The following is a 13810-nucleotide window of genomic DNA, read 5'->3' on the forward strand; positions in this document are numbered from 1 at the left end:
TTTATGAAGTAGATTCTCCTCATTTTGCATTATTCTCCACCCTTGTTTTACAATCAAAGCATCATTAAAAAATCTTAAAACTCTGAAACCCCCCATTCCCCCATTGCTATAGTCTCACACATCCTCTTCCAACTCACACAAAGTATTCTCTTCTCTTCCTTTTTCTTACCCCACCAAAACTTAGTCATCATCTGTTCCAGCTCATAACAAAGAGAATTGGGCAATTTAAAACAGGACATAGCATATGTTGGAATAGTTAAAGATACTGCCTTGATTAAAAATACTTTACCCCCTTGTGATAAAAGTTTTTCCTTCCATTAATGTAATTTTGACCAAACCTCGTGCTTTATGTCAGAGAAGGCTCTCCTCTTATCTTTCCTAAAAGGTACTTGTCATAATTCTGGTAAGGTTGAATTCCCCAAAAGGCAAGTAGTTGTTGATGTGTTGGTGAAGAGACATTCTTATTAAAGACCATTGAACTCTTCTCTTGATTAATTCTTTGTCCTGAGACATTCTCATACACTTCAAAGATCCTTTGTATCTCAATGTTTTCTTGAGTAGAGGCCTAGCAAAAAAGGACATTATCATCTGCAAATAACAAATAATTAACCACGAGAGCCCCTCTACAAACTCTTATTCCAATAATGTGCTTCATTGTGCCAACTTGACTCAAAAGAGAAATGAGTCCCTTAGTCCCTAGCAAGAATAGATAGGGAGATAATGGGTCTCCCTATCTAATCCCTCAGTCCCTTGTACTTCCTCTCGAGCTTTATGCATTGCCTCTTTGTTAACATTTCTAGAATTCTCAACTTGAATTTGCTCTAGGTTTGCCTTTGCTTGTTTCAGTCTCTTTTGTATTGCTCCAAAACTAGTTTTGTTCCATTTTAAGAGGCTCTCACTGCAACCAGATAGCTTTTGCATAACATCTTCAAGTGGTTCATTTCCACAATTAAACTGCCAAGCCATTTTCTATCAGCTTCCCACACTCTTCAGTTTCTGTCAACATTGCCTCAAACCTGAATAGTTTAGGCCCTTTGAATCTTTGCAAAATACCCTTAGTTTGTAGAGCAATTGGAATATGATTTGAATGGGCAGCAGCAAGGTGTATGACTTTTGCATATGGGAATTCTCGACACCATGCATGGTTTGCTAAGACTTTATCCAACCTTTCATGAGTAAAATGAGCCCCTTCTCTGTTGTTCCACCAGGTATATTTAATGCCTTCATAGCCCAAGTTTATCAATGCAGAATCATCTATCACATTTTGAAGTCTCTCCATTTAAGTCTCAGACCTATCATTCCCTCCCTTTTTTTTGAACTCTGCTAGTGATTTCATTGAAATCACCTATCACCAAACAGCTCCCATGATCCCCCATATTTAAAAGCCTCAATAGGTCCAGTTTCCTCCCTTCTACTTGTCTTTGGATGCCCATATAGGCCTGTTAGCTGCCAAGCCACTCATCTTCTACTACCATCCTTCACCTCAGCATCAATATGATGCTTAGAGAAACTTCTAATAGTTAAGTCAATCTCATGTCCCCATAACAAGCATAAATCTCCACTCCTCCCCTCGCAATCCACTATCAAGAAGTTTTGGAATCCAACCTAGTACTTAATCATTTCCATTGACTTACAGTTCAATTTAGTTTCTTGTAAAAACATAATATCTAAAATTTCCTTCCTGACTAAATCACGAAGGGCACGGAATCTATGTTGGTTCCCAAGCCCACGTGCATTCCAACTTAGCAGTTTCATGGCTCTCGGCGGAGTTGAATTTCAGCCTCCACCGATCTTCTAGTTGATATCCTTTCAAACTCCATAACCTTTCTCTGCTTAGCTGCAGTTAAGGAGCCTGACTCGTAGTCCTCTCTAACCCCTTTCCTCTTCATTGTACTTTTGAATTCTAATAACCAGCATCTTTCCCTATCATTTTTCTTTACCTCTGCTACATTCCCCTAGCTGCCTGTTCCAAACCAACAGCAACCTTAGATAGAATTACCGCATCATGAGCTAAACCTTTGCCTTTCTGTTTTTGGCTAAATCCATGTTTTGGTTGATTTTTAATCATATGATTTTGAGTTTAAATCTTGGATCTATTTTAGGACAAATTTTTAAACCCTGTGATACTTTGGTTTGAAAATTAAATCTTTTTAAGTTACATGGATCAAGTGGTTAATCAAAATTAGTTAAAAAATAAAATTCTGTTTTTTTAACTTAGTAGGAAACCGAAAACTCCAAATGTTATTTTGGTGACTTTGATGACTTTTGTTAATGTTTCAAAAGATGATTATTCTTAAGAATATGTTATAAGTATATTAGAAGAAAATTTTGGTTCAATCATAAGTTTTGAAATAGAAAGAATTGTAACAAAAAACAAGGGGAATAGCCTATATATGTTTCGGCCCTTATGAGGTTTTCATAGTTGTACTTAGTTTTAAGTTTTTTTGACTTGATATTTGAGTTTAAGATAAAATTTTCATGAGGTATGTAAAGTTTGGTGATTTTTGGAATTAGGATGCAAAATCTTTAAATTATGAGTAAAATTGTTATTTTTTCACATGCAGAGAATAAAATGATAATTTTAAATTAGTTTTTTTTCCATGTTTCTAATTGGTACTAATTAAGTTTCTAATTTTTAAAATTACTACTTACAGTTCCTTGTACTCGCGCTTGAATTTTTCATAGAAATGCAAAAATCGAGATAAGTTAGCTTTTAACTTACTATTAATTTATTATGCATGTGTTATGAGTAAAGGAATTACATTTTATGTATGTATATTATCACATTTCATCTTGAATACAGTTTGTATATTTCGAGAACAGTTATGTTAAGTTATTCAGGTCAATCAAGACCCTAAATGCTAGGATGAGGTAATGTTTTAGTGGAACTCCTTTTTTATGCTAGAGTATCTAAATTAGTGTGAAATTTCTTAGATTGATGAAGTATAGTCAACAGGTTGCGAATGAGACCTAAGTAATTGGTCATTGGAGCACACTAGGCACTAATGCTGATGGCAGCATATTTCATTTTACCTGTGTCCACTGCAGTTGTAGTACAAACAATTCATGTGGTCCATAGCAATTATGGCACATGAAGTATTATGACATATATAATATGTGAGACATAGCAATTATGACACGTAAAATACGTGTATTTCACAGCAATTGTGGCACATGTATTAACACACTTACAGCTGGTGTATATATCTGTGTTGTGATGCGGTAATCAGCAGCAACACATGACTCAAGGGAACCCATGTAGCACCCATATGATCACGTTTATTAAGTTAATGAACAAGATTTTAAATTTATGTTATATTCAAGTTCACATTCATGTTATGTTCAAGTTCACGATCATGTTTTGTTAAATTCACATTCATGTCAAGTCAAGTCTCAAATCAAGTTTATGTCATGTCAAGTCAAGTCTCAAATTAAATTCATGCCATGTCAAGTCAAATTCAGTTCATATTTTAGTTCAAGTTATGTCAATTATGCTATGTTATATGTTAAGTTATGATATACTTACTTATAACTTTGATTATGGACTCATGTTTACTCTTACTTATGACTTTGATTATGATCCTATGGCTTTGATTTTTCATATATGTTATTCTTGAGACTTTGATCTATGCGTTAAGAGTTTATTTTTGAGAAGTTATGGTTTAGATCTTTGTTTGATTGGTGATAAACATGCAAGAGTTTGCGAGAAACTCAATCTAGAGGCTTTCGGGTTTGATAAATATATTTTGATGAAATTTTGTCATAAATGCTAGATTTAATGCTTAAATAAAGTTAGAACTTGAATTTGAGGTACATGGTTTTGTTATTTGAAGTTTTTTTTTTTTTTTTTTTTTTTCTTTTGTATGAAAATCAAGGATCTATTGACTTTGTTTCAAGTCCAAAGCATGCTATACTCAATTTCATGATTTTATGCAAACCGATTGTTCTAAGTGATATTTTGTAATATTTAGTTGATTTGTCAAGTATTCTATCACTTAGGTTTGAATAATGAACATGTTAGGTAAGTATTTATAGACTTTTAGAATCCTTGGAACTAATTGGAAAGTGTTAGCCTAAGAATATCAAGAGTTGGTTCTATTTGATTTTATCTTGATGTTTTGGGATTTTCTATGGTGAAGTAAGTTTAAGTTTTCATGAAATGTGTAAATTGATGTCTTAACATGATTTTAGAACTACGGATGTAATTTTTAGAGTTGCTAAAATTAGTTTAAGAATATTAGTATGTTGGAAGGTCAAGTAGCAACAAAATCATGTTTTTAGCCTAATATATGAATTGACCTAAGTATGTTTCTCCTAGTTGTGATTAGTTTTAAATTTTTCTGAATTCATATTTGGATTTAGACCTCATGAAAAGTTTTGTAAGTTTTGGAGTTCATTTGCAAAATCTTTATTTTAGGGGCAAATTTATAATTTTCCACATGAAGTGGTAACTTCTGAAATTTAGTTATAAGTTAGTAAGCTTTATGTTTATAAGAATTTGGTAGGATTTTCTAACCCTAGAAAATATCTCATTTCATTTCATGCACTTTTTATGCTTCATTTATGTTATGCTATATCACTGTAAGTTAACTTATAACTTACTCTTTGTATTATTTTATGTATGTAATGTGGTAAGAATTATTTTGTTTATACTCATGCCACTTATGCTTATTTTAATTATTATAATATAAGAATATCATGTCATTTATTATAAGTTATTATGTTATATCTATTACATGAATGTCTGTACATGTTTATTTTTTATATGCCATGATTGTCACGTCATCATGTCTGTTACATATTTATTTATTACATGTCATGAATGCCATGTCATCTATCATTGTTACACGATTATTTGTTACATGTTTACATGTTACCTACCACAACTGCCACATCATCATTGTTGTTACATGTTATTCTATTACATACCATGAATGCCACTTCATCATTATTATTACATGGTATTCTGTTACACGCTATTAATGCATGTCATGAGCCACACGAGTCCATTAAGAAATAAGTCGGTCATGCATTAATAACTTAAACAAGGTATTTCTAGTGTAATCATTATACTTGTGATAGTACCTCTAGTAAAATACTCATGGCTGAGTATCTTTGACAGAATACATTAGGCATAATCATTTTGACGAAAATACTAGTGAAAGCACTCTGCTTGTCAGGATATTCAATAAAAACAGTATATTTTTGTGATAAGGTCTCATGTTCACGCAAGCAGCTTCTGTTCAAGTCAAGATCATGCCACGTTATTTTCAAGTCATGTCATGCATACTCAATCCATGTCATGAAGCATACATGTCTTTTACTATCATGCATGCATATTCACACTGCTGGTAGCTTAGAAACTTTACTTGCTAAAATTTTATAAATTTCACTTGGTAGTCCTAACTACCATTTCTCCCATAATGGTAGGAGTTGTGCCAGGGCCTAATGAGGCATTGTGTCCCAGATTGAATGACTTCGAGTAGATTGGGGATGAGCCTCAAAGAATTAATGGAGATGATACTTCAGTTTTTTAATATAGTATTTGCACTTATAACTGAGCTACATGAGTGGCTTTGCATATAAACTAGATTTCTTTTAGTATGTAATCAAGGAGTTTAAGCTGCAGTACAATGTCTATTTAGTTTGAAAATTGGTTAAACTAATGATGTTACTTTTGAATATGCTTATATGAATGAAATGTAAGGATGTTTTAGGATTAGTATTCTAGTACATTTTGTATTGCTCCAAGAAAAAAAACTTATTTGATGTGAATACTACATACTATTAGATACATGCTAGGTGCATTGAATCCTTAATTGACATGAATTGGGGTATGTAACTTTGTGTTGTGTATCCTAAAACTCTAAGCTTCGTCAAATTTCAAGTGGAGTTTGGATGTGTCACAGTTAACATATTAAAACAATAAAAATAAATCGAATACTTAGTAAGAACCATCATACTATAGATACACTAATTAAGTTTTAGCTAAAACTTTTTTGTTCATAAGCATATGCTTATGCATTTAATATCACATTTCACAATCCCATGGCCAGTATATAGTATCAACTCCAATAAGTTAGGGTTAGTGATCCTTACGGCCATGGTCCTTCCCATAGCCAACAGATAAGAGCCTAGTATACTCAAGATGGTCATTACTAGATGCATCATCACCGAGACAATCTGGCTTTGCAATCTGCCCCTTTATGGCACCGTATCCTTATGGCATTATTAAACATTTAAAAACATGCATTTATTCATACAATAGAAATGTTCCTTTCCTTTCCTTTATTTTCTTTTAATACATAGAAATAATATACATACACATACAAGAAATCCAAAACATTCATACATGCATGCATCATTACAATAACGTTAGGGCTCAAGAGAGACTTCCAAGGAATGGCTTATACATATACATATCCTTTAAAACAAATACATATCATATATATATATATATATATATATATATATATATATATATATATCACACACATACACATATATATATACATGTATGTGTGTGAATCATTTCATTAAAATCTAGGTAAGCGAATAATCAATTTAAATGTATTACTTTGGCTTGTGAGGTTAGCCATGACTCTCGCTTTATGTACTTGACCTAAGCATGTCTTATATTAACTACCAATGCAAAACTAGTCCATACACATCCTATCTGTGTGATAGATCTATACCCCAATCATGTCCTCAAATCTTAATAGTGTATATATAGTCCATGCAACCCGATTATGGCCATGCTTAACCTAACTCTATCTCAAAACTATGCACTTCACTCATGTATCTAGTCAACTAACCTTCAAAATCATATTGAATCCTTATGCCATCAATAAATAATCCCATACCCCCATTACCTTAAGGCATCAACCCATGTTCAAGCCTAATCATGAACACCTATAATCCTTATGCAACCTGAATGCCCCTATTCCATGTTTAACAAAGAACTCATGTTCAGTAATATTCCACATAATGCCTAAACCTAGTATACAATATCCCCTTATAAAATTCTTGAGCCACACTCATCAGTTGTAGAATTGATTGACAAGGAAACACGTACGTACACAGATGGAAAACATAACTCATTCGTCGTATCTTTATAAATGTACAATACAGTCTTGATAAACTCATTTGAGGTGGTACCAAAAAGGGAGATTACACAGTAAAAAGTGATTATATGTTGGCTTTAGAACTTGAGAAGAAATGGGATTATGTTGAAAGCTCTAATAGCTAGTAGTGAATTACAACATTAGTTCTAGACATAGATTTGGAATATGAATCTACCAAACAAAACTAAAAACTTTCAATGGAAAGCTACCTCATATTTATTGCTGACAAAGCGTGATTTATCCAGAAGAGGTATTATTCTTAATAACATATGTGACTTTTGCAATGGAGCTCCTAAAAATATAAGTCATGTCATTGGGTTTTGTCCCCAAATCCATCCTTTTTGGCATAAAAGATTAAACATGAAGGATACTTGGATGCTAAATTAGTCTAGCTTTGGTTTGATCCTCTGGGATATGATGAAGAGCCTCGTTTTGTTACATAATTAAGATGAGATAAAATGAGATATTTTGTTGAAAATTGAATAAACTTTTATTATAATATAATTTTTTAATATTAATTTTATTTTAGAATTTGAAAAAGTTGAATTGTTTATTATATTTTATATGAAAATTTTAAAACATTGTAATGATTATATGAGATGAGATAATTTAGTTTTGTATAATCAAACCAGCCTAATAAACTAGATTTTGATGGGATTCTTAGTTAGGAACCACGTTAAAGTTGGATTTGGTGCTATTTTACACATTGAAAAAAACAATAAATGTAATTAAGAAAAACTTATAAAAAAACTTACTTATTTACATGTCAGTTATGATATGCTAAAAATTATAAAATTTTAAAATTTAAAACTTGAATTTCAAAAGAAAACTAACAGAATTAGTCTTGTAAGTAAAAAGTGTAAGTACATGTAAAGGTCATTGCTATTATGGCTATGAGCATAAGTTTTTTTTTTTATTAATTAGTATCCACTTAAAAAGCTTACTTCTTCATATGTAAGTTTTTTTATAAGTTTTTTTTAAGCACATTTAGCATTTTCTTTTTGTAATAATGTGAGATGAAAAATTCTCAAACATCATTTAAATAAAAATATTTTTTAAATTTCAAATTTTTAATAATTTTCTTTTCAAACATCATTTAAATAAAATTTATTTTCCAATTTCAAATCTTTAATTTTTCATCTAATCATTATCCAAACACAAAAAAATACAACTTTTCAAAACTTTCAAACAAAATACAAAAAATCAATACAACTTTTTTCAAATTTTACAACAAAAATAATATTAGAAAAATTAGAAAAATACTAATTGTACCTAAGAAAAACTTACAAAAACTTAATTATTCACCTTTCAGTTATTGATATATGTATTGAAAATCATGAAAGTCAAAATTTAAAAGTTGAATTTAAAAAAAATAACAATATCAACCTTATAAATAAAAATATAAGGAAAACTATAAGGTCTCATTTAGTTATACAGATGAAATAAAATAAAAGTTGAAAGTTGAATAAAATATTGTTTGAATATTATTTTTGTTTTAAGATTTAAAAAAGTTGAATTATTTATTATATTTTGTGTAAAAATTTAAAAGAATTATAATAATTTTATGAGATAATTTAAAGTATATAAATCTAAATACACTTAACATTGTTTTTTTTTTTTTTTGAAAGAAAAGATCTTCATTACTTCAACAAGTGATATGGCCTTCAACCATTACAAGAGGCATAATACAAGGATCTACATGGCCTATATCAAAAGTTTCTTGACTCAATGAAACTGATTTTTTGGCTAGTTGATGTGCCACTTTGTTAGCTTCTCTTATCACATGTTGAATTTTCTAGTTTGCATATGGAAATGTGGCCTTAGCATCCTCCACCAAACAACTTAGTATTCCATTTTGCACTGTGCTTTGTCTCATAGCAGTTGCTACATGATTTGAGTCCCCTTCAAAGATGACATCTTGCTAGTTCAATTCCTTACACATTCTTGTAGCTGTGAGTAATCCCCTAACTTCTACAATATATGGCTATGAGCACAAGGTAAGTGGTTCCATTAAGGTGGCTAAAACTTCAGCCTCACTATCTCGAATCACCACTCCAACTCCAATTTTGTAGTCTTCCTCTCTAACAGCTACATTCTAGTTAAGTTTGAGCCAGGTAAATGGTGGTGCAATTTGTGATATCCTGTTTTTACGTGTATTTTCACTGAAAGAGTGTTTTTAATTTAATTAATATATTAATTCTTTTATTTTAAATTATTGTATTTTAAATTGGTTTTATTTTATTTTATGTGGTGTTTAATTTATTTTAGTCGTTTTATAATTTTTAAAATCGTTTTTGTCGGGTTAGTTTTTGGATTCCGGAAGTGAGGATTGGACCTCATTTTCTTTCTCCATCTTTTCTTTTCTCTATTTTCTTTTTCCCTTTTTCCTTTTTTCTTTTTCCTTTTCTTCTTTTCTTCTTTCTTTCTTTTTCTTCTTCTTCTTTTTCCTTCTCTTTCCCCCGTGCGCAGCACCTCTCCCTTTCTTCCCATCGCCGACCAGCCTCCAGCCTCGAACCACCGCCGTCCGGCCGGCGTGGCCGACACCTCCCACCCAGAAAAATCTCCCTCCAGCCGGTGAACACCCCCACCAATTTCTAGCCCCATCTGTGCCGCCGATCACCCCCTATAGCCCATCTAAACTGCACGGCTTTTTGCCGTTTCTTGTGCCGTCGCTCCACCTCCGGCCACCACCTCTTCACTACTTTATCCCCTACCTCTTGCCGTCCTAACCCACCCATTTTCGGCCTCGATCCGTTGTCGGAGCAGCTCCCACGAGCTCAATTCTGATCAGCCCCTTTTTGCACTTCCACCGCCATTTCCACCTCCACCCACGGCCAAAGCTCACTTCCTTTAGTTTTATAAACATCTCTAGACCATTCTCTATCAATTTAGTATCTTGGTTTGTCCCCGTTCAAAAGTGGGTAATTTACTACCCACGGTCACAGTGTAAAATACACTGTTACGTTACTTTTTCTCCGCCTTTTGCAACGTTGTGAGCTTTCAAAAAATACACCTTATAGCGCTGTAAGTATTTTTCGAACTTTATTTTAGATTTAAATATATTTTTTCTCTTACAATTAATTATTGGACTGGTTGGTTGATTCCGGACTGAGTCTGAGGAGTTCGGGGTTCGGATGGATTGAGGACGGAGTTGCTTGGTTTGATTGTTTTGTGATTGGTTGGATGTTTGTATCTTGAGGCGTGCATTACATGGTGCATTAATGTGCATTTTATATAAATTGAGAAAATCCTGTTTTATTTGTGTAAATGGATTTTCGGGTGCGTTTGTATCACGACCCCAAGCTGAGATGATGTATTATCTCGGTGGAGCTCCTCTAGTCACTTGGGAGCGTAATATACTGAGTGACGTCCCCTGAATTGTCGCTGGGCGACAATGGGAGCGGGCGAGATGGTAACGCTCTCGTACCGACTCCGTGGCCTTTCGCTGGCGAGGGCTAAAGGATGCTTGGCTACGTACGTGCGGGGCGCAGAACTGGGCATCGCTCGTTTAGGTGTCACACACGTGGTCGTTACCTACGGTGTGGCACAGGAGCCAGGGTGTGCGGATGACCCCTAGGGGAGGTCATGGTGCATTCGGATTAATTGAATATTGGATTGAGTTGGTTTTGGGCCAAATGAGACTTTTGGCGTGAGTTGGAAAGTAATATGTTTTTGGGCCAAATGGGATTTTTGGCGTGCGTGAAAAAATGTGTTTTATGAGTTATGTGCATTTGTATTCTTTCATGCATATTGTTTGAGTTTTAATATGCTTTTATCTAGTGGCGTTTGGATCTTACTTATCTGCAGCACCATTTTTGGTACCGTAGATTTTGATGCAGAGATCGCGGAGGAGGAGGAGGCAAAGACCGAGGATGCGGCTCCGCTGGAGTTTTGAGTTGGAGTTTATGCCTTGTTGTTGGGTTTGAAACTATATTTGTGGTTTGTAATATTTTATTATGTATGTTTTGAACGATTTTGTATTAAACATAAAAAAAAAAAAAAAATAATTCTGGTACTTAGTTAAGAGACTTTCGTTACCCGCTACGTATTTTTAATTGCACATTTATTGCCTTTACACACACTTGGCACTTGGCGATAGGGTGGTGACCCGTGTTGTCATCATCCGGACGCCTCGGTTTTTCCTTGTTCGTATGTGGGATTTGGGGGAGTCACACAATCCATTGTATATTGGCTTGTTGCTACATCCTCCTATACATACCTTCTTGCTGATCTAATGTGTTGGTGGGATTTTCTTTAGGGGTCTCAAAGCCCACAGAGGCCAGCCTAAGCCCAGCATCCAGCATGCCTCCCATACCTCGAGAAGCATAAGGCAGCCTGGCCCAAAACTACAAGAATCTCCTAGTGGTTCATAATCGACCCATAACCCGTGTGGGTTGGATATAACTACCCGCATTGAGATGGGACGTTATAGAAGGAGCACGAGAAACCATCTCGGAGGAAAGAAGAATAAGCACGCCAAGAGGAAGAGACCGGACTATCTAACAATGGCAGAAGACCACATTGCATTAAATGGGTTCACCAGATAATAATGCCGCATTAAATGATAGATCTCAGAGGGCTACGCCGCATTAAAGACAACATGACGGAAGGAGTTCTGAGAGGATTTCCCCTTCTCCCAGGTCATCGGACATGGCCATCTAACTCTCCAGGCTGAGTATAATAGACCCCTTTGACCACCAGGTAAAGGGATCGAATTCTCTAGCAAAATATAGATTAATGCTAATTATTTCCTAATTTTTCCCACTACTCGGTAAATTCAAGCTAACTTAGGCATCGGAGGTTACCGAGGCCACCTTTCCGATCCTCTCTCAGTCGTTACAAGCTTCCAAGATAAAAGATTCAGATCGCTGAGGACCCAACCCAAAGGTATACGAAACACGTCATTAACATTATACTTGTTTGAAATCCTGTTGTGCTTGCTTGGCTCTATCAATTAGTGCTTCTAGGGATAGGAAACCACCTTAAAAAATCCATTTATTTCTCCTGTGCCATATTGCCCTTGTTATTTTTGCAAATAATTGATTTCCTCCTGATCTGTTCTGTGAAGCATGTGAATAAAAGTGGAACCAAAGTTTGCACTTGTAATAGAAGCTTTTTGTATTTTCATATTTCCTAACCCCCAAACATCTTGTGCAAATGGGCATGACCAAAGAATATGAGCAGGTGTTTCAGTTGCATTATGACAGATGGGGCGTAATGGATCAGCTGTAATCTTTCTTTTGTATAAGTTTTGTTCTGTTGGTAAAGCATCAGCAGTTGCACGCCAAATGAATACTTTGACATAATTTTTTGTTTGCAGTTGCCATATTTGTTTCCATAATTCTCTTTGATCCTCTCTAGTTGAGGATTCCCCCCATTTGATTTTGTTGTTGTTGCTTATACAGATGATATGCACTTCTCACAAAGAAGTCTCCTTTTATTGTGGCTTTTCATACCAGCTTATCTTCCCTAGCAGACTGTGATACATGTAACTTAAGTATTTCTTTGACCTCTTCCTTATTGAAAACCTCTCTCAACAATTGCATGTCCCACCATCCCTTGTTCTGATCAATTAAATTTACAACTTTTGCATTTCCTGGCACAACTCTCATTGAAGATTGAATGTTGCATAGTCTAGTTGTTGGAATCCATTTATCAGTGCACACTTTTATATTTTCTCCATCTCATACTCTCCATATGCAACCTGCTTTTACTATGTCGATTGTTGAGTATAAGATCCTCAAAATAAATGAGGGTCTTGATCTAAGTTTGGCCTGTAGAATGGATGAACTAAGGAAATAGATTGCCTTCATTATTTTGGCTGCTAGTGATGATGACTGAGTGAGAAGTCTCCAAATTTGTTTAGCTAGAAGGGCTTGATTGAAACTCACTAAATCCCTAAATCCCATTCCTCCTTCTGTTTTGCTCAAACTCAAACTGTGCCAGCTTTTCCAGTGAATTATAGAATTATTTTCAAGGGAACCCTACCAAAAATTTGCCATCAAAGCATTAAGTTTATAATGTCTTAGGTAATGAAAAAACACTCATACTATATGTAGGAATAACCTTAATGACAACCTTGATTAAAATCTCCTTCCCAGTCTATGACAGAAACTTGTTCTTTCAATTCTGAATTCTCTTGCTGACTGTTTCAACAATGCCTTGAAATTCCCCAAGTTAGACCTTCCAATAAAAGATGGCAATTCCAAGTACTTTTCCATATTAGTAGAAGCTCTTAAACCAGCAACTTCCATGAGGTAATTCCTGGTTAATTGTTTAGTATTTGTGTTGAAAAACAGTGATGTTTTCTGTCTATTGAGTTGCTCTCCAGAAGCTAGTTCATAACCATGCAGAATCTGATTCAATCCTGCCCATTCTTGTAGAGAAGTCCTACAAAATAACATAATGTCATATGCAAAAAACACATGGTTCAATCATGCCCATGCTTGGATCAGTTTAGCAGTTAATGCTTCACCACAAATAATGAATAAAAAAAGAGGATAATAGACAGTCTTGTCTTAATCCCCTTAATAGTTTAAAAACTTCTTGAATTACCCCATTGAGTAAAACTAAGAATAAAATAATGACGAAGTTATACACGTTTGAATTAATTCATTTTATTTTATATCAAACCCCATTTTGAGCCTCGCTTCTTTATCCAAACATACCCTAAAGAAAGAAATGAT

Source organism: Carya illinoinensis, chromosome 13 (genome assembly GCF_018687715.1).
Source record: "Carya illinoinensis cultivar Pawnee chromosome 13, C.illinoinensisPawnee_v1, whole genome shotgun sequence".
Lineage (NCBI taxonomy): Eukaryota > Viridiplantae > Streptophyta > Magnoliopsida > Fagales > Juglandaceae > Carya > Carya illinoinensis.